The sequence below is a fragment of the Passer domesticus genome, chromosome 3 (assembly GCF_036417665.1).
Source record: "Passer domesticus isolate bPasDom1 chromosome 3, bPasDom1.hap1, whole genome shotgun sequence".
Lineage (NCBI taxonomy): Eukaryota > Metazoa > Chordata > Aves > Passeriformes > Passeridae > Passer > Passer domesticus.
The window spans coordinates 16073745-16100644 of NC_087476.1; the positions used below are offsets into that span (position 1 = coordinate 16073745).

The 26900-nt window shown below is 40.3% G+C and overlaps 2 long non-coding RNA genes across 3 annotated transcripts in view; one reads left to right on the forward strand and one right to left on the reverse strand.

Moving 5' to 3' along the window:
• LOC135296071 (uncharacterized) overlaps positions 1 to 22895 on the forward strand; it is a 34364-nt gene extending 11469 nt beyond the window's left edge. Inside the window, exon 3 of the long non-coding RNA XR_010358121.1 lies at positions 22539 to 22895. This is a non-coding gene — a long non-coding RNA (uncharacterized LOC135296071). The remainder of the gene's footprint in view (positions 1 to 22538) is intronic.
• Positions 1 to 25804, reverse strand: LOC135296070 (uncharacterized). Of its 2 annotated transcripts, XR_010358118.1 has the most exons (6): positions 24368 to 25804; positions 18671 to 19457; positions 8280 to 8367; positions 6823 to 6899; positions 987 to 3512; positions 1 to 872 (listed from the first exon to the last, which is right to left on the reverse strand). It is a non-coding gene; the product is annotated as an uncharacterized LOC135296070 (long non-coding RNA). The 2 variants fall into 2 exon arrangements; XR_010358119.1 differs by lacking the exons at positions 6823 to 6899; positions 8280 to 8367; positions 18671 to 19457; positions 24368 to 25804 and adding an exon at positions 4128 to 5212.
• Positions 25805 to 26900: the final 1096 nt, after the last annotated feature.

The window sequence follows — 26900 nt, forward strand, 5'->3', positions numbered from 1 at the left end:
TTCAAACCAGTTATACAGGAAAATTTATGGAAACCTAGAAAGTGGAGTTAATTTTCACATACATATATAATGAAATATAAAGTGCTTGTATGTTAAATATGTATCATACTGATGGAGCCTTTATAAATGTGTAAGAGAGAGATTTATTATTTATATTGCTCCAGGACTGTACTTGATTCTTTTCAGTAAAAAGCAGGAGGATGTGTCTCCTTCCTGAAAGAATATAAAATGCCTCTTAAGCAAATATATTGGATTCTGTACCTTTAAATTTGAAACAAGCTATTTTATGGGGATAGGATGGTGTGCAAAATGAAGTGTAGCCATAAATGTTAAGGTTTGTGACATAGTGTGTATGGCTCAAGCTGTTATATCTATTCCTATATGCATTCAATTAAAGAACCCATCTTCAATGATGTAGTCTAGCACACTCCTGGGAACTAATCCAATGTCTTTAGCTATCTGTTTTACATGAAACCAATTATTGTAATATCTCTAATGTCTAAGTGGTATTGTCCTGAGTGCTATTTTCAGCATGGTCCAAAGTATTGATTTCAATGAGCTTGTCTATCTACTCTACAAATTTATTATGCTCTCAGGAATATCCATGGAGTCACATTAGCATTTTTTTATTCCACAGCCAAATGTTCAAGCAAAATGTAATACGAAATAAATAATCAGCTGACTAAATTTAGTGCTCTCCACTTCTGTTTACATAAAATGACCTCTTGCTGGTGCTTGGTCTCTCTCCATCCTCACTCGGAGTTCCCCGAGACAGCCCACATCCCTTACGTGTTTTAATGCTCTGTTTTTCCCTGGTGCTGTGTGATGCTAGCTCAGCTCTGCTATAGACTGCAAGCACTGTCCCGAAAACTCTGGAAAAGATAATTAAAGCACTGTTATAGGAGTTTGCAGAAGAAAACTAGAAAACTTCTGTCTCTAGCTACCACAAATTATCGTTGTTTTACAGCAATAATAAAAGTACCCACAGGCACTGAGGTCTCAGTTGGGCCACTATTTGACCACGTCTGAGCGAATGCAGTTCTCCTTTGTGCAATTCTGCCTTTCCAGAAGTACAAGGGGGATAATTATCTAGTCCTAAAGACTGTTTAGGCTTTGTTCATTAACATAATGCCTGTTTGTTGCAAAACAGTGTGTTGTTTTCATGCGCTATTGTTAGCAGGTTCTGACTTTCTATTTACATGACAAGTGCAAGTTTGTGGAAAACTTCGAGCAACTGTGAGGCAGCTACACATCATTATGACTTCTGTTGCCATTGTCATGCTTTGTTACTGGTAGCTCGCTTTGACTTGCTGGCATTGTGTAACTCATGCTCTATGAGCTCTTCAGCGACCTCATGTAGCAATCCTCCACTGACCTCATTTTATAACAAAGTTTTCATTTATGGCGAGATTTTATAAAACATAGCAACAGAACATGTGGAAAATTTAGATTTGGTGATGCTTTGGACTCCCTTTATTAAAAGAAAATAGCTAAGAAGTAATGGAGTGACAAAACCCAGTACTTGCATCTGAAGCACAGGAAAGGAAGGTATGCAATGATTCAGTGGCAAGGTGCAGTGGGGTGACCTGGTTTTCATTTGAGTGAATTTACTGTATGTCTCATGAGGAGCTTGCCAGCAAAGCTTTAAACAAAGACCATGTTTTAGGGTCTGTCTTGTTAAGGAGGTCTCAGGGTGATTTAAAGCTTTTCAGATGAGACAAGTACATACAGCAAAGTGTGCTGTTTCAAAGGAAGAACACAAACTTGCTGCTATGACTGTGGGGAGGCAGCAGTAAAACTGCTGAGGGATCATCATGAGGGATGCCTGCATGAGTAGCATTGTAAAGGTACCAGAGTAAGACTAAATATCTGTCTGGAAGCTCATCTTGTAAGCTGCTCTTGTCACAGCTAGCCAAGACATTGCATGCCACAGTCATTCTAGGATAAAATCTCTCAATGCACTTTTGTTTTCAGTCGAAGAAAACAAAAGAAGAATTCTGCTCAGTGAATACTAAAAAAAATCTTCTGTCTTTTGCATGGTCAGGACATATAAATTTTTTTGATCTCAAAAATCCCGAGATGTCTCTCCTTTCTGATAAGTTTTCTTTTGGAAAAGCATGCAGTTATCCTTTCTTCCACTAGGATTGGATGTCTATTGAGACTGGAAATCAGCCTGAAGCTGAATCAGGCTTATGGACTCAGTGACAATGGGAAATACACTCCTGTTGGCTCCTTCTGTCAAATGCTTGTCAAAACTGCTAATACATCTAGTGTATTTTGATATGCAACATGTAATAGGAACAATAAATCCTTTGACTTTCACTTCATGCAGGATTGTGTAGAAACATAGCCAAACTGTAGATGTTTGCTTTCATTTTCCTAATTTCTGGGAGGTAAGTTCTTAAGCACTAGCCTGCACTAACAACCTATTGAATTAAGCTTCCTCAGGCTCATGGTGATGGTGATTTTCAACTAAAACTATAGGAAATATGCATTGGAACAAACATTATCCAATGGCAGTTTTTAACAGAAAGGAAATGATTATTTGTTGCATATTGCTGGAGGGGCTAAAATAGCATAAATAAACAGAAGAGAAGACAAAGGCCAAGGGAAGTACAGTCTACAAAGCTAATTAAAGCATATTTGAAACCTCTGCAAAATTCACATGAAAAATAAAAGGATTGCTTTATGATATTTTTGTCCACTTGGCCCGAAGTCCTATATTGCAGTAAAATATCAGGATTTATTAGGACATTCATCAAGGATGGGTACACAGTTATGTATAGGATTCCTCATTTAAGATTAAGAAGTTACTAAACACTTCCATGGCAAAAAAGCAGCTGAAGCACTAGCTGGCTTCATCCAAAAGAAAGCATATGTATATATATACACACACAGAGGAATTTGTATTGTTTCATTCTTTTTTGGTTTGTCTTTACAAAAGGAGGCAGAAATATGACTTAAAAAAAAAATAAATAAATAAGGGATAGGGCACACCCACAAAAATCTGGTACTGATGATCTGAGAAAAAACTGAGAAAGAAGGGGTTTTTAATCAGGTTTTGAATGGGAAAGATTTGAGGATGGGAGTTATGGAATTATACACTATTTTTTTATTTTTCTTGTGTTTGGAAAAAGAGAATTTATTTGGAAATAAAGGGAAGAATCAGACCAATTGCCCTCAAATCAGCTCCCCTTTCTCCCTGGCACAACCTCCCTAGAATCCAGTAAACTGGTCAACCTTTTGAATCACAGGACAGTAAGAGTGTGTGTTTGGAAACAGGGGATAGGAACTATTAATAGGATCCAGACTAAACCTGCAGTGTACCAGGATGTCTGTTCTTCCAGGGTTCCTTTTTCCACCATAAAAATCTGGAATCAGATGATCACAGCTTGTATTCCACATTGTCATTCAGCACTGGAGTGTAAGCAGCAGCAAAGCACTAAATGACATTTCAGCCTGTCCTTTGGGACGCAACAGGCACCGCTTCCAGGCTTCCTCTCCTTGTGGCACTGCATGAGCACATCCAGGCAGATGAAATGACACAAACAATGAGATTCAGCTGCACAAATGCATGAGTCGAAGGACAAGCTAGCTGCTAAAGGACAGTAAAAAGTGGAAAAGCTCAGCAAAATTACTGTTTTCATAGAGGAATTTAACTGAGGTGTACAAATAGTTGAAGAATTCCTGTGCTGAGCCTCTGTTTCATTATTATTACTTTCAAATCAGATCATGCATGTAGTTCAATAAAATAGGTTTGGTTGACAAAATAATAGTTATGACCATTCTGATGCTATTTTAAAAGACAGGAGGTGATTCCAGAAGCATTTTCCCAGAGTGTACTTGTTTGTGGAACACACTGAAGGACTCAAGGAGAACTGGATAAAGAACTTAATGTTATTCAGTGTTCCTAAATCCACAGAATAGTGCTCAAATAGGTGACAACATATAATAGATACAAACGTACAACTTATGAAATCCTTCTGATTTTGGTAAATATGAGTAATTATTTTTATTTGAGTTAAATTAATTCAAGAAAATCATAATAAAGGTAATTAAAAGAGCAATTGAATAATAACTTGAAGGCTGAAGAGGAATGGTGTTGGGAGTATGCATTACAGAGTTACCTGGGCTTCTGATTTCTGAGCAGAATCCTTTCAGTGTGCTTAGAGGGGACTCTGATTGCTTATATTATCTGTTAATATAAGCAATATTCCTAACCAAATCCCTGTAATTCTCTTTCATATCTAATGAATCTCTTTACTACTTTGTTTGCTCTAGGATGCAAATGCAATGATGTGTATTGATTATAAGATCATAAACATTTAGTCAGAGGTGGCACAGGTCATCAATTCATCCCAAGATTGTATCACCAACTACCTCACAGGTCTTGTCTGACCAGATCCTAAAAACTTAGTGAGTGTGATTGCTGCAAGCAGTGTAATTCCACTGCTCTGCTCCTCTCCACTAAAAAGCTCTGGAGGCTTTTATGAGGCTTCCCTTTGTTTTTCCTCCACAGGATAAATATTCTTTATTCTTCAATTCCTTCCTTGTGTTTCTAGACTTCCAATTGCTTTTATTGTTCCCTCCCATATCGTTCCCTCCCATATTGTTTAAGGTTTCTGTCCAGGTGATGATATCTTCTGTGTTTTTGTTAGAGGAGAGCGGGTGATGGAGTGGGAGTGCCAGTGGCCAAGAGATCTCTGCACTTTGTGCCACGTTCTGCTCTCCTCCAGCTTCCTCTACCACCACACCATGGCATCTGTGCCCTATGTGTGGAAGTTGTTATATTTCCCAGAACAACAAGATTCCTTCTAGCCCTGAAAAATCCTTCTGACTGAGGAGCAGTGGATTGTAGGAGTCACTAGATGGGACGGACACAGAAGGACGCATGATGGGATCCTGACCTTTCCAGTTCTCCACAGTCTCTCTGTCTGTGAGACCTGCCCTGTCTTTGCACAGCTCAGCCTTTGTTACACTTTTTAAAAAATCTGTTACATTTTAACAACTCTGGTTGTCTGCACTTTTGCCAAGCAGAAAAGCTGGAAGAGTAAATTGGAGGATTATTAACCTGGCATTGGGAATAATCAGTGAACCAGCAGCCTGGGGTATCTAGCCTTGCCAGCCCTGTGCCAGGTCTGGTGGAGGCTGGGGATCCGGGGTGGGTGTAGGAATAACACCTTAGAAAAGACTTGGAGCAAGATTTGCAGAGCACAATTGTTTCCTGCTTTCAGTCCAGCACATGCATCATTTCTCAGCACAGCAAGCAGTGGTCAGGGATCGTGCACAGCACGGTCGGTCAGGGCATTATCCACAATTTGCCCCTCCCATTTGTCCCGGGTGAGTGAACAAGCTGTGGCAGGCACAGGTGGTGACCGGGGCTCCATTTGGGCTTCTTGCTCTCTGTCTGGTGCCATCTGCTCCTCTTTGCTCCTGCAGATGCCATGCAGGAGACAGCAGAGAAGCAGAATCATTTTCAAGTTAGTCTGAGATTTTTCTTCCCTTTAAGGAATATTCCTCTGGCCTTCAGGTGATCAAGCACATTTTCTCCAGCCACCCATGGATGCTGGTCCCACAGCTATGAGACACCTTCTTTCCCATGGGATGATTTCAGAGGGGGAGTCCCTTTATTCACATTGCTACAGTGACTTCCTAAAGTCTTAGTTGAGGCCTCTCTCTGTTTGCAGTGCTGTGGCACCTGGAGCTGGTCACATCCAAGCTGCTGAGGTCCTGCTGCCCACTCAGTCCAGACACATTTCCATCCCTCACACTGCACAAGCTCACAGAATTATGCGGTGAGCTGACTCTGAGAGCTGCTCTGACAAAAAAATAATCACTTTCTTGGCACAGCCAGCTGTCAGCCCCCTGAACTGTCTCAGCATGTGGTTGAATTAGAAGCAGTGGTAGCAAAAAAAGAAAATAATGGGAATGCAGCTGGGCAGTCCTGCAGATGGCAGAACTACAGCAGCGCAGATTTAGTACCACTGATAGCCATACGATTGCACTGTCCCTTTGTATGTGTGTGATGAGCTTTAAGGGGGTCCATTCCTCTTCACACAGCTCTCTGACCATTTCCAGGTAGACATCCAGCCTACTGCTGCTGCTTAAGGTAGAGGAGAACATGGCATGTTGCTCATGTGGCAATAGGTTGGAAATTATGATGATAAACATTGTATCTGCAACTACGTGAAGTGGTAAAGGTGGATGATTGAGCAATGCACAGATCTCACGTGATTGTGGAAATATGGCCTAAGTATACAGGTTTCCATCGCTTGCTCTGAATTCCCTCTCATGTCTTCTTCTGTATTTTTTCCTACACATCCAAACCATTTTGAATTCTGATCCTGTCAGGCAATATCCTTTCAATCTTATGAGGTTTCATGTTGTCTGTAAATTTAATAAAAATGTTGTCCATCATCCAGGTTACAAATGAAACTTTGAATGAAACTGGACCTTGGCCAGGTTTCTGTAGCCCCAAGCTTGATAGAAATAGGCTTCTTGATCAATCCCTCAATTTAAAAAGTGGGTCCATTAATAACTACTCTTGGCATATTGGTGTCCAATTAGATTTTGCACCTACCTTCCCTTACTTTCAACTAAATGTCTTCTGAAATTCATCTCTCCCAGCTGCATCCCACCTTCACTGTTTTAATGGATTCTCATGTACCAAGATGAAAAGCATTTTCAGGGACAGTTTATTTCACCTCTAAAGGCAGCTTATTTCTATACTTAAGGCCACCTGAATACATAGTAGCTAATCTTCACACAATGTTGGGAAATTAATATGGTGATTTCACAATAGAGTGACAATAAATAAATTACCTGTCACTCGTCTGCAATTTCTGTGAGCATTTGCAGAGTCTAGAAATGAGCATCTTCCTCATCCCTTTCTTTCATGCCTGTGAATGAAAGTACCTGCTGATTTTTTTCACAGAAAAGCAAAAGAAGCAGAGCCTCATTAGTGGTGGCTGTTCTCCATAGTTTTGCAGCCAGCAAGACTGTTTATGCTTTTCTCTATGGAAGTGTGGCATGTACGTGCATCCCCATGGCAGGAGAGCACACACATTGTTTAAAACAGTAGCTCCTTGCAAATTTTGATAACCAGTTGAGGTTGCAAACCCAGCTGCTCCCACAATAAGCCTTTATATCTTAATGCTATGAAGTAGCATCTTCAGTGTTGCTCTTTGAAATAGTCTGTTGTTCTTTTATGTCACTGTTTTATGGTTCCCTACCTTCTGCAGGTAATTGGCACTAAAGGGAAGGAGCTGGCAGGTACCCCTGCCTCGTGTGTACTCCCTGGTTAGACATTACTTTCACTGGTAAACTGAAAGCCAAAGAAAAAGGTGCACGGCAGTGGAACTGTAGAAATAATGCCAATTAATAATAGCTAAAGGAAGAGAAAAGGCCACTCAGTCTTTCCTTCCACAGTATTCTGAGGAAAGCTTAACTGCAGGCTCAAGACCACTTCAATTCCAAGCATGAACCGGCTGCCATCTCTGCTTTTGCCCAGTGGCCAGTGCTTGCAGTAGGTTGTGTCTAGAGGCAGTACTTAGTGAGAAGGTATTATTTGGAGTGTGCACATGTATGCCACCAATCTTGAAGGCACGAAATCTCCTGTACACATAAGCAGAGAAGCATCTGAGTGTAAAACACTTAATTGAGGTTTGCTGTCACTGGATAGCATTTGTGTGGTGATACAAGTTCACTGTGGTGGTGGTATTAAGCTCAGAGAAGTTATTTTCTCTCTTCTTATACAAGAGAAATTGTAGAAATCATCAGATTTTTTTCCCTTTTTAACAGAATTATTTTGTTGGTGGTGATAAAGACGTCTCTGTAGCAAGATGGACAGAATTATGTCACAGCAACATGCAGTCAGTCTGTAAGTCTGCCAGATATTTCAGTTTTGACCTTTACTGTCTGCAGTACTGGAGTTAATTATGACTGGACAGTACTTACCACTTTTAGTCTCACAGAAATCTCTTAGCCAAACTGCTTGCTAATGAGAACGTAGTGCCTGTTCATAACTTCTGTGTTTTTAAAGTCTACGTTGGCACTGTTGTAACAGACCATGATAATGACCTTCAAATTGTGTTACACTTAGATGTCACATCTGGTAATCACTTAGCACACTGATACTACATCAATGTGGTACAGGGGACGTGAATCACCTTTGCCCTGCACCTTACTAGGTAACACATGTTGCTATAAAATCAGGGTAAATACGATACAACTCTGATATTTAATATTTTATAGTCCATTTCTGGGATATAAATTAGTACCTCACCAGGAAGAGGTGAAAAACATCTCCAGGCAGAAGGACTTTAAGTCTCGATCTTCTCCTGTGGCAGAAAATCCACGGATGTGATACTGCAAGTGGAATTGTGATTTAGAATTTTGGAAACTGTCAGAGAACTTCCAGAAAGATGTTGATATTACTCCACTATTTGGAAGTAGTAGGAAAAAAATAACAGGAAAGCCCCAGTCACCAACAGAAGACCACTGTCTTGAAACAGAGAAATTTAATCTGACAGCTCCAAATAGGAACAGATTTCTCAGAAAAACATTCAAGGTCTCTTTAAGGAGATGTCTCCGGCAGAAGCATTAGGTTATTGTTCCCTCCAAGCAAGAAAAAAATCAGAGTCACAGTAGGGGCTGTGTGGGAGGTCCTTTACAATATGCCTTGATTATAGAAAAATTAGTATATGTTTAATTCTGATTTTACTGCCTGAAAGAAGAAATAAGATGCTTATGAGAAATTTATTCCTAAATTAAGTGAAATCCACCACAGTCTAATAGTTTTAATGCCCACAGTCTAATGAGAGAGACATTTTATTAAGCAAACAGCATCTGACATTACTATTGCAGTGGCAGCCTACTCCTGCTAGAATGAAACACCCAATAAAGCTATGTAGGATGTAATTTTAGAGATTTCTAAGCTGTTTTTTTCACAGATGTGGAGATATTTCTCCTTAAAGCACAGGAAGTAGAAATCTCAGTAACTGTTGTTGTAGATTACCGCCCTCCAGACTTTCTATGAATGAGATCTAAGATTTCAAGCTTTAAGCACTCATTAATTTTTTAGCTACCAGTAACTACAGTATCCATTTTATTAAAAACTCTTTGAAGATTCTCAGCAAGTTCATGCAATTCAGCTGGCTAATTCTGATAAAATTGACTCATATTGGGCGGTTCACCTTAAGGATTTACACTTTGTCAGTTCAGTTAAAAACCTGTTTGACCAAAGCAACACCATACAGCAGAGATGCATCCCAGATAACAAGATGAAGTGTAGAGAAGGAATCCTATAAGGGGGGGGTGTGGTTAATTTTCAGAGTCATAGTTCATCTCCACAACCAATACTTTTTCTGTTGGCTTAAACATTGACGACCTTGGTTTGTTGTTTGCTTTTGTTTTTTTAAAATACTTTTTCCCCCCTAAATTTCAGGCTTTAAGATAAATCCACAAATTACATCAAGGTAGCAAACATACTTCAGCTGCTAGTTTCCAAGGCTTTATTATGAATAGTGATCTGCAGAAATGTTGTTTTAATACCACTTCCTCATAGACATTTTGGATACTCATGTCATATATTTATTGTCAACAAATATTTGCACATCTTTCAAAAAGATTTGGTCATTTGCCCACAGCCTAAATTTACATCTTGTGGCTCAAGAAGTAAATATCACTGGTTTAAGCCATTGCAGCTTATTAGAGACAGCCACTATGTTTTTAGCATTCGTTTTTATATGCTTTCTTACAGAGATGGAAGAGACTAATTTCTCTCCCCAAGCATGGGAATAACAGATGGTGTCAGTCAGGTAGAACTGCCAGGGTGTGTATGAACAGACAGTCAAGAGACGAGAACATTTACTTTGGAAACACAGAAGAGAACAACAGCCAAAATGTCCCTTTTCATAACTTGGACAAGAATTTTCTCCTTCCTTCCTCATCTTCTCCTAAGCCCAGGACAGTGGTTGGGAGTTATTTCAAATGTATTCATATCCATATTTAAATTTGAAACGGGAGTTTGGAACAAGGACCAGACTGAATGTTTTGCAGGAGGAGATTGAATTCCCAAAACTTGAGCAAAATGGGCTCTCACAAAAATGTAAACTTTTTTTTCCATTTAAAGGCTTGTGATAAATGAGTGGTCAGAAAAGCAGGCATAAAGACTTTCAGTCTCTAAAATCTAAGAATATGTTCAAGTGCTGGCTTCCAAAACCACTGTTCTGTGCTGCAGCAGAAATTTCATCTGATTGTAGAGTCTTGGTAGTTTTGTGTGGTATTTGCAGTCTACCAGAAATGTTCCTGTATGGGGCTTGGGTCAGTGAGAAGCTGCTCATGAAGCCAGTCACTGTTTCCCATGATATGTGGACTATGTTAAGAATCAGTGGCTTAGTCCCATGCTGAGGATGAAAGATTCTGGAAAACATAAAAAAGGTGTAGTAATTGACTGGACTTGAGGCAGCATCCTACTGCTCTTGAGGGTTTCTCACATTTAGATTTTCTTCTTCAGAGAGTTCTTGACTGAAAAATTACATGAAAAACCATCTGTTTTCCAAGGCACTGGTTCACAGAAAAGCATAAAAAAATGGAATACACAAATCATCTGCATAGCTTTTCCCATGACAAGGGATTTGATGAATCTCCACTCATAGAGCACTTTGTGTGAGAGTGTGAGGCTGCCAAACCAAGCCTGGCAAGGCCCTTTCAGCTTTTGGTCATAGCTCTGCCCACTTCATATCTCCATGATCCATTCTTGACCAGCTAAAGGGGTGTGATTTCCCATCACAGAAACCCAGCCTGGGACTTGTCTCTTTGTGCAGGTGTAGAACACAAGATGCCTGATCAGACCCCAGCCTGGTGGCTGCATGGTCATGGTGTTTGAAACAGATTGCTTTGTTTCAATAGCCTCTCTCTAAAATGGCATACATCAGGTTAAAAAGAATATTTATAAGTGGAAAAATTTTTAAAAAATCAAGTGAATAGTGGTTTTTTTCTGTCTCTTTGAAAGGTTAATATGTTAAGGAAGGAAGCATTTCACTTCTATGTAAAATGCCTGTTTAGAATTTTTATATTTATAATTCAAACATTTGAAAATTTCTCATTTTTACAAGCACTTGTAGTGACAGGGCAAGGGGGAATGAACTCAAAGTAAAAGAAAGTAGGTTTAGATTAGGTATTAGAAGGAAGTTCCTTGGTGTGATGATGTGAGAAACAGGTTGCCCAGGGAGGTTGTAGATGCCCCATCCCTGGAAGTGTTCAAGGCCAGGCTGGAGGGAGCTCTGAGCAATGTGATCTAGTGGGAGGTGTCCCTGCCCATGGCAAGGGGGTTGGAACTACATGGTCTTTAGAGTCACTTGCACCCAAACCTTTCTATGATTCTATGATCCTGGGATTTTGGAAATGTCCTGATTTAGAGCAAAATATTAAAAGGTCTCAGTGATTTTGTTTCTGATCAGCTTTAATTATTTATGACATTTTCTGCACCTACATATGGGCAAAACTTCTTTATTTTCAAGCAATTTTGTCAGATCTTTGAGAAAATTGCAAAATTAATGAGGTGTGCATAAATTCCAAGTGTTTTGGAGCATGGGACAACCTGGCCCTGAGCTGCAGGACAGCTGGGTTGCTGTTGATCTGCACCACCCTGTGACACTCGATGGGACATCAGAAGTTCACTGATTATGTTTCCCATGAGCCTCCCCACAGCTCCTGGGGTTGAAATTCCTGGCTTCTCCTAAAGTTCCTCTTCCCCTGAAAAAGAAAGTGCACTTAGTCCCCATTTCACAGCCTGGGTAACTGCCAGGATGATGGGAAGAGATGGAACTTCGGGCAGAAATTCAGGTAAAAAGTGGCCTTTGTGGCAGATTCATCAGCAGAGTTTGTCACACACTGTTTGCTGCAGGGATTCTGGGGGTTTAGACTGAGATTAACCAAGACTGCTGACTGCATCCTGGCTCTGTGCTGGGCTGGCTGCTGTTCTTGCTGCTTGCTGCAGGAAGGATGTAGCTCTTTCCACACCACTGCTCCAAAGCCCCTTGCAGCTGTTCCCAGAGACCAGAGTATCCTGTTTGTTATTACAATAAACTATATCCTGAAGTACACAGGCACATGTGTAGAAGTGGCACTACTTTTCAAGTAAATGTGATAAAGACAGGCCTTTGTGAGCAGGAATTTTTCTTCTATTGACAGCTGTCCCTCACCTTGGAGGTTTAATCTGTTCCAGTTTACTCTGAAAATTTATTCAAACTCTTGACCTATTAAAAAAAAAGAAAACACAAAACCCAACGAAAAAAAAACTCCACCCGTACAAAACTTCTGAGGGATGCAAACTTCCAAAATTCCACTTCCAAAAATCACCTAGTGCTTTGGCACTAAGCAGAGGTGTGTGGGAAGCAGGAGCTGAGGATCTTTTAGGAAGCTGCACACATATCTTGTCTCTGCTTCCATTGCTTCCCGAGGACTCTGTCACTCATGGAGCCACAACAAACCCTGAAAAACCCTGGTACTTCAGGGTTTATATTAAAATCCTGGTGTCTTAGAAATACAATGATAATTTTTTTTGGACCTTACCCTTTACTGGCATGAAGATTTATAGCTCTGTCAGTAGCATTAGTCACAATATTTTGGATCTTTTCTCATTAAGTGATAAGAGTTCTGCTTTCAGATCTGAAGTGCAGCTGAAAACCACACTAATGCAAAGAATAGTTTTAGTGATGGGTGGGAAAAACAGGGATTACCCAGGCTACTGGAAAAACTTACTCCATCCTGCAGTCAAATTCCTCATGAAGTCAAAGAGGAAAGCAGAGGCTTTCAGTGATTATAAATTAGCCTGGCAACAATAACTTTAATTATGGTACAGCCACAAGAAAGTTCCCAGTCCACTTCATCCTTCCTTTCCAAAAGTTGGTTTAGATTTCTTCTGACAGACACATATCAAAGATCTTAAGAACAATTGAGTGTCCCATTTCCTGCACAGGACCTTAATCTTGTAAAAAAATTCATTGCACTCAAAGGTTATTTCTGTCTTGTTTTGACGCTACAGATTTAAAGAATGAGATCATTTCTGTTGAATGTCCAGCTGTTTAGAATCTGCATCTCTATTTTAGAAGCACAAGAGGAAAACACTGTCTCTGCCAGAAAAACAATCTGATAATAAGATTGCATTCTGTTGAATTGGGAAAAAAGAATTGGGCATAATGTGTTGTGTCACTGAATCTGTACTGACAACAATGCCCAGGCCCAAAAAAATTTAGTATAGTCTTGAAGTGACTGCCATTCTATGTGTCAATTTACTTTTACCTCTTGAACTATATTTTTCCATCTTCATGCATAAGATATTCCAATATGCTACACTTTCATGCTGAGCTAATTTTACTGATTTTATCACAAGACTTAGGACCATTGTTTGTCTTCATCATCCCCAGTTCTGGAAGTGATAGAGGATAGATATTAGATATTGTTTTAGTTAAAGTTATTAGATATTGTTTTAGTTAAAGGTTAGTTTCTGATCACAATTGCTACAGGAAAAATTTATAAGCATAATGAACATCAGCCTACAGTTTCCACAATATTTCTGTGCTACTCATCACCTGATGAGTTTTTTAAAGCAGAAGAGTTTATGTGTTTTAGATCCTTACAGAATTAAAAGAAAAACAGTGAAAGTTAAGTAGAAGTTGCAACATGCAGCAAGACAATTATTCCAAATTTTACACCATGGGAAGGTGAAGGAGAAATGCTGTGGGGTTTGCTCAGTGGTTGACATACAGTCACTGCCTTGCTGGTGTGGGATGTATTGGATGGAATACAACATGGTCACTATATTATCAGAGAAATTATAATTTTCCTCCCTTTACTATTCCTTTAGATTATTTTTTATTTAATCTTGTTTATGGGTTTTGAAATTAAAGAACTATTATAAGAGTTTGAGACAAAAGTTTTTGGTAATTTGAAATATTTCAGCATGTTGATTGATTTATTATGATGTATGCAGCACGGAGAGAGTGTTTAATTATGGCAGAAGGCACTTTTCCTTTACTTGGAGCTGTTCAATTATGAATTCTGTGGTGGCTCAGGAGATGGAAAGAATGATTGAGCTTGAACAAAAAAGCAAGACAGACACTGCTAATGCTGTACTGGGATGTGGTAAAGACAGACCTCATGGGAAAGCAAAGTACTCACACAAATACAATCACCACATAATCCATTAATTATTATTTAGAATATTTTCCACCAAAATCTTAATGCTGATGAATGAAAACAAGTTCTGATGCCATCCCTGCTGTTATGCCCTTACCCTTCCACAGGGATATGTAGCTTTATTCTGATTGCTGAAGACAGAAATACAAGTCTTACATTCAGTCTGCTTTGATGATGATGATTTGCTACAGTGAGAAACATTTACACAAAGATATACTGCAAATTAGGCAGAATTACCTTCACACACCTTTAGTATTTTTGTAACTAAAGTGCAGTTGAAATTTTAAAAAGGTTAAGTTCTACTGAATATTTTTGCTATGTTCCTACTCTATATATTGACAATTATAAATGCCCTTCTACTTGAAGAGGCTGACCCATTTTCCTGTTTTTCTGTCATCTGCACAAACTGAATGTTGCTTCTTGAGTCTTCCACTGTCTCCTACTTACAAATTGTCACAGTGGAACAATCACTCTTAAATCCACAAAAGACTTTTTTTTTTTTGCACCATATTCAATAATGTTAGTAATTTTCAGGCATCTAATGCCAAAAATAATTTAAAAAAGGAAACAAATCTCTGCTCTCACAGGGATAATTGGAGGCATGGGATGTGAATGCTAAGAGGATACAAAGCACCCTTCACATTACCTTCCTGACACCTGTCCTGACACCTACAGAGAATGCAATATGCTGAAGTGCTTTTCAGCTCCTTGTTATCACACACTGCTGTGTCACTACCATGTTAGAGTCATATCTTATGTCTTCTTGACCTCTGGTACAATACCCTTTGCCTCCTTCATAACTTGTCCTTTTGGAAAGCAGAGCTTGCCAGAGGACACGAGCTTTGGTGTCCTGGCCATGGCCTGCTGGGTCAGGCTGGTCTCCAAACAACACCACGGCCAGCAGTGGCAGTGGCAGAAGGAGCAAGCATCTTGGCAGCACATCTTTGTAATCTGCTTTTCAGGTCTGAAGAGCAGCTGGAGACAGTAACTTGGCAGTCAAAAACGTCCCTTGACCATTTCTGGTATGCTGACATAGCAAAAGAAATAGGAAGAATATATATAAATTCTCTAAGTTCTTGATTTGAACTGATTTTTTTTCGAAAAGTTAACTAGCAGAAATTGCATTGGAAACAACACTGGTCTTCCAATTGAAGACAAAAAGGTACTACAATAGTTAATGTCTGAATTAGCTATTGGGTTAATTCTTGGGTTGTTTAGCCTGGAGAAGAGGAGGCTCAGGGGTGACCTTACCACTCTCTATAGCTGCCTGAAAGGAAGGTGCAGCCAGGTGGGGGCTGGTCTGTTCTCCCAAGCAACAGGGACAGGACAAGAGGACACAGCCTGAAGCTGTGCCAGGATAGTGTGTTTAGGCTGGACATCAGGAAGAATTTCTTCACAGAAAGGCTGGTGAGCATTGGGATGGGTTGTCCTGGGAGGTGGTTGAGTCACCATCCCTGGAAGTGTGCAAGAAATGCCTGGACATGGCACTTAGTGCTGTGGTTTCATTGATATGGTGGTGTTTGGTCAAAGGTTGGGCGCAAGGTTCTTTTCCAGCCTTAATGATTTTATGATTCTATGATTCTACTCTATGATAAATTGCAGAGACACAAAACTTAAAAGACACTTCAGCCACAAGAGGAAGGCTATCAAAAAATCACATGGGATTTCACACATGCAAAAGAGAAGGCTGAAAGGACTAAGTTTCAATTTCATGATCTCCATGCACACTTGATCCCATCCCCATGCCACCTCTTCCCATGCTGCTCCTTGCACTGGAGCTTGTCTGACCACCTGGTGCCCGAGCTAAGGGAGCTGAACTGGCAAAAATGCATTGACGTGTATTTTTCCACTGGGCAGAGTGTTTTCTGTCTTTTTAACTGGCCTGTGATTTGATCAGGCAAGTACCAGCTCAAGGGCTAAAGCCAAGGGTGGGTAAGGGGAGGCAGACTGCATTTTGGCAACTTTGCTGTGTTTGAAACCATACCCTTCCACTCATTTCTTTGAAAAATATTTCGGTTTATAGTTCTACCATTATCAATCACAGTAGAAGAACATTCCTCTTCTAATTTAATTGTATTGTCAGATAATCTTCAAGCAGTGGGAAGCAGTAAACATTGCTGTGGTTGTAACTACTACTTTCTTCTGTGTTAATTTGTTTATTTCTTCATAACACAAAAAATGTGAGCGCATATAGCTGCAAGAGCCTCTACGAATGTATTTTATCTCCCTTTTCTTTTTAATGGTTTGTGTCTTCTTTCAAATAAAAGCTCTCAAGTTAGGTTTTAAGAGGAGAATGGTTCACAAAATAATTGTGAGAAATGTAATTCAATTTAATTCAAATTGTCATATTTTTATATGTCAAACACTCTTTTGAGGTAATAGTTTCTTTCTTAATCAGTACTGATATTCTTCTCTGCATTTCTTCAAAGAGTGTACTACTGTTTGTGTTTCTCTTCCTTTTCCTAAAAACCATCTTGGAAGAGTCATATGGACAACTAATCATCCTGTAAAATTTTATTTTTATCTCTAGGATTTCCAGTGTCCACAGCAAGGATGTAAAGAACAAACCCAAGACAAGCTACTAAGCCCAGCCTGTACTTTCTAGGCCTGCTGCTGTGATCATTGTCATCTTGTACAGGTTTTGTTTTATGGGTGTATTCACCCTAATCAACTGCAAATTCTTTCTGAGATTCCTATCCTTTTGTATCCCAGTCCAAATCCAGCTTGCTGTGAACTTTGCTGAAAAAACTCCTTCCCAAATTAGAACAAATCAAACCAGTTGATAGTGGCCACCTTAGCTGCATGAACAATTTTAACAACATTTGTGTGTATTTCTGGCTTAGCTGTTCCCCCTCCTGAAACTCCACCTTTGCAAATGAAGGAGTACAATATTGATTAGCATGCTCTGTGTATCACAGCAAGAAGCACTTTAAGCCTGTTCTTAGATCCTCTCATGAAAGGGCAGTTGGCTCTATAGATCTAAAATTCCTTTTAATGTTCATTACCAACTTGAGGACTTAGACAGCCTCAGGCACCAAGAGGTCTGCATCATCACAACTTTCAGAATGGTTTCCAGTCTCACAAGTGGAGCACAAAATCTTTCACAGCTTAATGAAAATACAGGATATTTCTATGGAAGGTAGAGCAGCCACTCAGTAAAGTGGGTTTTTTAAACCAAAAGGGTTTTTTTTTAATTGAAGGAAGGATATTAATTCAGAGATCGATAAAGATAGATAGATAGATAGATAGATAGATAGATAGATACATACATACATACATACATACATACATACATACATACACGTTCCAGCATTAAAAACCCCTCCAAATCCATGCGTGCAGGTATTGATTTCCTCTCGGCTCCACCTCGCTGTGTGCCGAGCGGGAATCGCCCATGGGCCTGATGCAGCAGCGCCTCTCAGTGATGGAAGTCAATTCTGCATTCAGCTACTCCGGGAAAAGGAATGTTTTTGCTTACCTTTCAGTTTTCTTGATTCCCAAGTCACTAACGCAGCAGACAAACATTTTAGCTTCCAACAAGTTATACCTGAGAGTTATGGTTATTGTTCAAAACACAGTTCTTGTTGGTTTTGTGGACAGACATGGATTTGCACTACAATCTCCCCTTCAGATCATGGGTTGACTTTTTGTTTGTTTGTTTGTTTGTTTGTTTGTTTTTTTTAGTTTAGATACACTTTTAAAATCTGAAACACATATTTTAACTGTTACTGAAACAAATTCATATCTTAAATCTACTAAGGATGCTTTTTGATTACAAAGTATTTGATTTGTTAACCAATAGAATTTCCAAAGAGATTGCAGACTGAGTTCTTATTTAGTCAGGATTTTTTTACCAGTTTAGCTGGCTAAAATTCAATGGAAACCTTTTATTTATACACAGGTATTGATATTGAAATACAGCTTTCCAAATAACCTTTGCTTCTTGCTGGCTTTCAGTCCGATAGCATCCTTTACAAGAGTGCTGGAAAGCAGCTTATTACTTGGACACTGATCAACATGAGTTCAAAAGATTCATGAAAGTGAAAAAAAGGTACAAAAAGAATGGAAGGGACTAAGTGAAACTCATTTAAATCGACTGGTCTCAATAAAAATTGATTTGAGTTCTTGATACAAATTACTGCAGTGAAAAAAAAAAGGTGCATTTGTTATTTTTAGAGTCACAATTGTAAACCTTTTATAAAATCCAGAATGATTTTATTTATTGGGAAAAACTGGTAGCCTGCATGTCTTCCTTCCTATGCCCAGAAATACTTCATTTTATGCCGGGTATGTTTCAGAAAAAGTGATTCAGCTGGTCGGATGGGATTATGACACTGCAGTCCTGCAGTGCCAAACTGAACGTGCCTAAAGCCCTGAGCAGTTCACGCCGGCCTTCTTGTATGCTCTTCAAACCTTAGCATTAGAAACTTCATAACGGGCTGGTTTGGTGTTTCCTCTGGTTCCTTACCGTCCTTGTGAGCTTCGTTTCCCCCGGAGTGCTTCATTCCCATCCCGTCGGATGAGCGGGGCCGCTCCGAGCGGGGCCGCGGCAGGCCCGGCTCTGAGGGCCCGGGCCGCGCCTCAGCCCTGCCCGGCCCTGCTCGCTCGGGGGCAGGCGGACAGGAGCCACTCCAGGAGCTGCTGGAGCTGCTGGAAAATTGCAACCACGTTCGCCAGATGGATCGGTGGTGTAAGGCAAATCAGAAAGCAAGTGCCTCCTGTCCTGGAGGTGTGTTGGTTTTCAGCAGCGTTTTGGTTCTGCCAGAGCGCGTCTCCCCCGGGGCTCTGCGCCGAGGGAGGGAAGCAGCTGCTGCTGGAGGCCTCCAGAGGGAGATCCTGCTCATCCCGACCCGAACGCACATCTGTCTCAATTCCCCACGGAATTCCTGAATGTTTAATGAAAGAAGATGATCAGGGCGTGGAGGGGGAAGCTTGAAATCCTGTGGCTGAAGAAACGGCTGCAGCACGAGTTCACTTTAAATCGAGAGAGACTCTTACCTGGAAAAAACATCCCAATTCCTCCAGTCAGGGGAAAAGCTGAAAGCAGAGTTCACAGAACCCGTAATCCATTATCTGGAGAATCCACCATTAGGTCTGTAATCATTCATCACGAGAGAAAGCCGTATTGAATTGTCAGTCTGGATATGCAGGCCATACTGAGTGTTAGCAATTCTTTACATAGCTCAAAAAAGCACACAGAGACATGGAGGAACAGCTGTGATGACTACAAGATGGTTCAAACCAGAAGCAAATCCCTGCAAAAACAAGAAATGGATGTGTTTTGAATTCAGGGAGTTGAATTCACTGGAGTGTGGTTATTTCTATTTAAATGAAAATATGTTATAACAGTGTTTTTTAGATGCTATTCTCCTGAATGAGCACTAGTAAACAGCCACCTCTTTTCCGGAGTTACTTGTACTGAACTGGCCTAGCAAGTGCTTAAATTGCAGCAGTTTAAAGATCACAAGCAGGGGGGGATGCCAAGGAGAGTTGCCTGTCCATGGCAGATATGATGAAGCCCCTGACTGGGCAGAACCACAGCTCTGTATAACACCTTAGCCGTGATGGCAGTCAAAAAACAGCAGAAAATATGGTCCTTACCAAAAATCCTCAAGGGAGGCAATAAATATGACCAAAACTACTGTTCTGTACCAAAGAGCAGTACCAGAACCGAAAAGCCTTGGACTTCCTTAGGGATGGGTAAGAGCTGATCAAATCACTTTATATTAGCTGTACTAGACAAAGAGTTAGTTTAATCTGTCTGGCAGTTGTTCACTATTGCCACCAGTAAGGTGTCTGTATAACTTTATTTGGATCTGGAATATAACATTTGGATCTGGTCCTTTGGATCTGGAATAACTTCTGGTCCTGACCTAGGGTCCCTTTCCCAGCCTTGCCACCAGGAGCAGCTGGTGAGTGAGTGGTGAGAAGCATTGCCTGGATCACCTGCCCTGGCTGCAGCGTGGGCAGTGCCCAGCTGCTGCAGTGCTCATACCAGCTCTTTAAAAGTGCCCTTGTGGAAGTTTATCAGCTAAAAACATTGAAGAAAATGAACATGATGGAAAAAGCCTTTGATACATGTGCCCCAAAGGGCTCTGCCCTGATGCTGTGCTCCTGTTCCTGTCGGGGGTGAGGGTGATCTTACCCTGCTGCATTTTTGTTTGAGGTTTCTAAAGACTCTTCACTCTTAAGTGAAAATATCCAGGTGTGTCAGATTTATACTGCATGGTTTCACATCCTCTGTCCCACTGCCCTGTTCTTTACTCAGTATTGGGATGAAACACATTTTTCAGGAGGGTTTTTTTGGCCCTGTTAGGATGGATGCAGAGAAAATGGAGGGGAGGATGCCAAGATCGTAAAGGGCCTACACTTACAAGGAAAGGTTAAAGGAGTTGTATTGTTTCATCTGATGAGAGGAGGATGAGGAGAATAATGAAAGGGTAAATTCTGTAGGAAAGAGACAAATATCAGGTGAAATCCCATGCATATCCATAGACCATAAGCACAAGGCCTTATTGATAACATACTGCTCAGTCATAAGGAGCTTGTGATATCATATGGTTACTCTGAATTAAAAATATTTTCTAGTTGTCTAGCAACACATAAGGCAGTCTATGACACTTTAGTGAGAAAAAAAATTAAATTATCAAGTAAACATAATGTAGAAAACCTGTTACATTCACAAAAAAAAAATACAGAATGCAAAGTTTGGTAAATAATTCTAAAGTTGGGATTGAAAGAAAAATAAACTGTAACTATTAACTATTAACTATAAATGATAAATAAAACTATTATAAAAATAAATAAATTAACTATAAATAAACTATTAACTATAAACTTTTAAATATTTTAACAAAGTCCTGGTTTGTGAAAATATTTGTCAGTAGTTTTTACAATGAAAAATGTTTGATGCTGATAAGACAAATCACAGCTGCACTCTTGGGGTAGAAACACAAAACCTCAAAATCAGGCTGGTGAAATCCAAATGCAAGTCATGTACACTCTTTAACTAGCCCTCAGTCCAACATTCTTCAGCATCTTAATTTTTCCTTTTAATTGGCAATCACCACGTTTAGGTCAGCCAGCTGGCAGCTGGGTTTTGCCCAGCAGTGCCTAAGAATAGCTGTGCTGCTTTGGCTTCTTGCTCTGAAACTTCTCTTTTTCTGAACATTTGATCCCTTAAGTGTGCTGACAGTCAAGGCCGGTTTGAGTCACACTCTTGTGAGAATATTTCTTGAAGTTTTGAGTATTACTACAAGATCTGTCACAGTGTGAAATGTAGCGTGTCATGTTCCTGTTTGGAAATTGCTTGCCTGAAAGCTGTGACCCTGATCCTGCACACAAACACACACGAGGGTGTTGACACTGGAATAACCCCCAAAACCACTGGAAGTATCTCAGGCACAAAGCTATCCATATAACCATGTTTGTGAGCTGCTGACTACTGCAGACACATGTACTAAGATGATTATAATGCAATTGAATACATAATACAATCTAGCTTTGGTTTAATAAGGTGAAAACAAGTAGATGAACAAGGTTCTTTCTTACCCATTAACTCTTGAAACCTGTCATCAGCAAGTTTAAATGGATTTAAAGCAGAGTACCTGGCCCAAATATTTTATAACTTGGAAAGGGAAGTGAATTACAGAAAAAAAAAAAGCAGTGAAATGCATCAGAGCACTGAAACTGATAGGAGCAGAGCACTGAACTGATGGAAGCAATATTTTTATCTCTTCCACAAATAAGAAAACTATACCAAACTGAATGGAAAAACACAGATGTTTGTCACCATCTTAGCCTGGGTTAGGCAATCACAGAATACACGAAATGATCAAGAAAACAGTAATTGGCGTATGAATCCTTCTTTCTTTATGTTGATAGCTAAATACAATAATAATTATGATTAATTTAAGATAAAAATGAACTCAAATAATGAAACCAGTAAACTCCAATAATTTAATAGTTATTGGGGCTATGATTATCAGGTCTGTTTATGGACAAGTATGGTCAGAGCCTACAGCTGGCTGGAAGGACTGCAGGCTGCAATGCCTTGCTTGTGGCAGAGGTCTGTTTGCTGGTAGTAATGAATCATGCTGAAGGTTGACTGGCTCAAAAAATTCCTCTCCCAGTAGCACGTGCTATATATCAAGTGTTTGGGCTTAGTATTCCTAAATAAATCACAGCTTATTTAAGTTTACAGGACCAGACAAATGTTACTTGTTTTTGAAACTTCAGTAGTCTGATTTCTTTAATTGTTGAGAAAAATTTAAAAATATGAATGCCAGTATTACATTTAAATTCCTTGGACTAAATAAATGTTCTTTTCTTTGAAGTGATAAGGAAACAGAAATCTGAAACCCATTCTGATTTGTGTCCATGAGTCTCCATCGACTGTTTCACCTTCTTCTGCTCCAAGTACCATCACTAAGCTCTGGCCACTTGCCCTCAATCACATTGTGCTGAGCGTGTTAGAAGCCAACCATCACTGTTGACTGAGCCAGAAGGTGAAGTGAGGAAAGAGGAATCTGTGTATAAGAAAGTACAACCCTGAGGCTGTAACGGCCTGGAAGTGCAAGTTTTAGTTAGTGAAACTTTGGCCAATGTCCTGGACGCCCTCCTGATGAACTTCACCCAGGGAAAACACGACTCTTCTGCAGCTGAAAGCGCTGCTGCCCCGCAGGGTGCTGATGTTGCGCTGTGAGGAGCACCATGGGTGAGCGGGGCACCTGGCAGCGCGGCACGGACGGAGCCGAGCCGAGCTGCCCTCTGCTCCAGCCCGGCCCGGCGCCGCCTCAGCGCCCCGCAGCCCCCGCAGCTCGCTCGGCCCCGCCGGCGCACGGCTGATGGATCTCCTCATCCAGCGGCTTCTCCCGAGGTGCCCAGAGAGGGATCTTCCTCTGCCACGGCAGGTGAGCCACGAGCAAAACCCAGCGGCACTCGTGCTGCTGTGCATTTACCCATCTAACTCTCCCCCACACTAGCACACGCCTTAGGCATCTCTCTCTGAAAGCCCTTCCCAGGCTGTGCCTCCATCAGCCCACAAGTGCTGCTCTGCACTGCTGACCTCTGTCCGGCAACACTATGATGAATATAGCAATTTGCTCTCTTGGCAGAGTTTCTGTGTGATACAGTAGATAGATTACATCAATCAAACAAGCAATCCACCCAACCCAAAGGAATAATAAAAAAATGTAAGGACTGATGTATTGAACCAGGCCAGAAGCCCATCTAGTTCATTAGTCTTCCCTGCAAGTGGCTTACACAGGGTGCTCAGGAAGCGTGTGGTAATTCTGCCCCAGCTCACCAGCCATTCCTCAGTGATCTGCAGCCAACTGACTTGCTGAGAGTTGACATCTTTCTTTTCACTGCACTTGAGGTGTTTTTCTTCCATGAATCTAATTGCTTTATGAACATGCATAACATTTTGAAGTCCATGACACCCTCTGGAAGTGTTCTGCAGCTTTTTGCTTTGGAGGCTTGCTTAATTTCCATTTTTGTTTTAACCTTGCTCACCTTGTTTTATTAAATGAAAGCCTGATGTTTTTATTACTTTTGGACTAGTGAGTCGTGGTGGATAATTTAAGGAAGGTAAAGAAGGAACTGGGGAATTTAACAGGAAAATAAGTATTAAAAAAGGCATTAACACCCACAATGCTGAAAAACTTTGTGTAGTAATAAGTAAAAAATGAAGGGAAGAAAATCACAACTCTGTTTAGGTTGTGAAAAAAAATGCTGTCCAGCAGTGCAATGTATTCCTGTCCAAAATATCTAGTAAGAGATTGTCTGTGTCTAAAAATGGACTGGACTGGAATCCTTAGGAAAGACTGGGTGAGGATACTTCTGCATTGGCATTAAATAGCTACTAGATGCTTTCTCTCTTTGCAGAGCTCCTTTATGTTCTTCCATACATGAGAACCAAACTACACATCTCATGTTTGTGTCCCTGCTCTTTGTGCCTTGGCATCTGATCTAGTTTGGTTTGTTCCATCAGTTTCAGATAAGGGTTCTAAATGGATCATATAATGTTTTTTATCCAATCACCATTATATATTAGAGGAGGAAGTTTTAAATCCATTTATTGCTTGTCCATTTTATTTCCCAATATCTAATAAAGATACGGCTAGTTTAGGAAATAGTTTCAGAACAATTATCTGGTCAATACCTGCAGGACATTAGCTCAATTGGTTCCAGGTGCCAGGCAATTGTCCTTCCTTGTGTCCCCTGGTCCTTCTGCACCTGGACATACACATAGCAGTGGTATGGAAGCAACTTCTGCAGGGCTTTCTGTGCTTTTTGTAGGATTTTGCATCTCCTCCATGCCCTCTAAGGACACAAAAAAATGCAAGAGGAAATAGTCAGGCTTTGCATCTGTGTGGATTTACTGCTTATTAAAACACCAGTATTTCTGGACATCAGATTCCCAGACTGGAAATCTAAATAAGTTGGTAAAAATAAACAGGGCAGACAGAACTCAGTGCATTAGGTCTAATCCCAATGATAGCGTGGCGTGGCCTCATTTCACACTGGGAACTGGCAGAGGTAGCAGATAAGGAGAGAGTGGTGACAGATGCCAGTTGGCACTAGATGAGGAAGCCTGGGTTTATAGCCCACACTGTGAGTTAATAATGGCCACAAAAGAGGACACACAGACCAAATTGTATGCACTGGTGAGAAAGCTTCTTAAAAGTCAGTCCCAACAAATGAAAGCTGGGGTTTTGTGTGCTCCAGTGTAATGACTGTGCTGAACAGAATACATGCACTGCTGTGGATGCAATTGCCAAAAACCTTTTCAAAATTCCTTTAATTTTTCCCTTCCTTAAAAAAATCACATAAAATACAGCTGAAAAAAAATTAACTTTCTGAATGACTCTGGCTTATGACTGCAACTTTTCAGTCTGTTATAGCAAAGGATGGTAACTGAACAGAAAACTGTGTTGGGATTCATTAGCTACAGAGTGTCTTTTTTAAAATTACTGAACATCTACACACCTAAATTTATACTTCCTTTAAGAAGTGGTGTGCTTACAAACAGCTGACTAGGAGAAATTAAATGTCAACATACATCTGTTCTGGTTTTTAGAGTAAACAGAGAAACCTTCAAAGTTTTCATTCCTTACCTTGGGGAGAATGAGGTGCCCTGCGAGGCAGATTCCTTCACTGCTGCTACTGTGCCTCCCACCCACATCACAGTGTAATGTGGGCAGAAGTCTAGTAAGGAGTTTACTTGGAAATAAATACTTGGAAGTGAGATGTAGGACACAGGGTGTAGAACTAAGTGAGACAAGCTATTACTACAAGCAATACAATGATGAATTTTCATAGATATAAAAATGATTTGAGGTAAGATATTGAGCAAATTGTTTCATCTTCATACAATGATTCATACAATGAGGATAATTATACTTACCCTATTGAATAAACTAATTAGAGATCTAAACATAGAAGCACAGTATGTTCCTAATGTGGTTATCCTCAGCTCAAGGAAGAAAGCATATCTGAGAGACAACTGGAAAGGGAAACAAAAGGAATGTCAGCCCTCGGTCTGATGCCAAAGTGGCAGAAAGGCCTCTATGACATTTAGATAAGGACTGCCATGAGAAGTTCATCAGGCACCTTCACAGCTCTCTTCCTCCTCCATCAGCATCAACTCATGTACCAGTGGTTGTTCAGGTGCCAGGAAACTAAATAGAAATGGCATCTTCTTCATTTGACTACGTGCTAACTCCAGCACAGGGCAAACAACTCCATTGTTTCATCTGCTGATCCTCAATGGGCAGCATGTCCTCCTGTGAAGACAGCCTGTCACTGACATCAGATATAAAATGGGGATATTTGATATATTTGGTAAGTCCAAGGGGGATGTGGGAAGACAGCAGGAGATGAAGTAAATTGTTTGTTTTTTTGATAGCCTTCAAAATGCAATACAACGTTGATACAGTGAGGAGCCTGTGCTAAGTCAATATGTTGGTACCTAACTATTTTCTACACTTGACACTGATCAGGCATCCAGCAAGGACAAACAGTGCCCTTCAGGAACTGGAGACTGAACATAGACCTGGAACACCTCATAGCAGAGCTCAAATAGGAAAGCAGGGATCAAAACAAAGCCAAATCTTCTTGCAACACAATATGTTACTCTTCATTTCATTGCTCCAGACTGAAAGAGGTTTAAACAAAATCTTTATTATTTCTCCATATAGAATGCAGCATGCTAACCTCAAAAGCTTGAAAAAGGAGAGTATCTCCTGTTTTGGCTTTGACTGGCCTAATCTTCTCATTTCATTTCTGACACATTACATTTAGATGTGACAGACTGAAAGGTAAAGTTTTGCAAAGCATTACAGTACACCTGCGCTGGTAGATCCTGTCAGTAGAATGGTTATGATATGTACCCATGTTTTTGTTAACATGGCAGAATTTCAGCTCTCCTCACTGTTTTAGTGAAATAAATGATTTGGGCATTTCTGTATTCATAACTGGCTCTAGATCCAAATCTTTAGTCAATAAAAATTCATCTGCTGCAAACCATATTGTGAGCTGGCAAAGCTCTGACAGCAATACAGGGCTTGGCTCAAGTAAACTGGGCTCTATCCCACCAACTCTTAGCTGCTAATACTGTTTCTTTCATTGTCTTTTCAGCTGTCTCCACCAAAGCAGACAAACCTAATGAGAGGAGATTGTCCCATCTCTGCTCA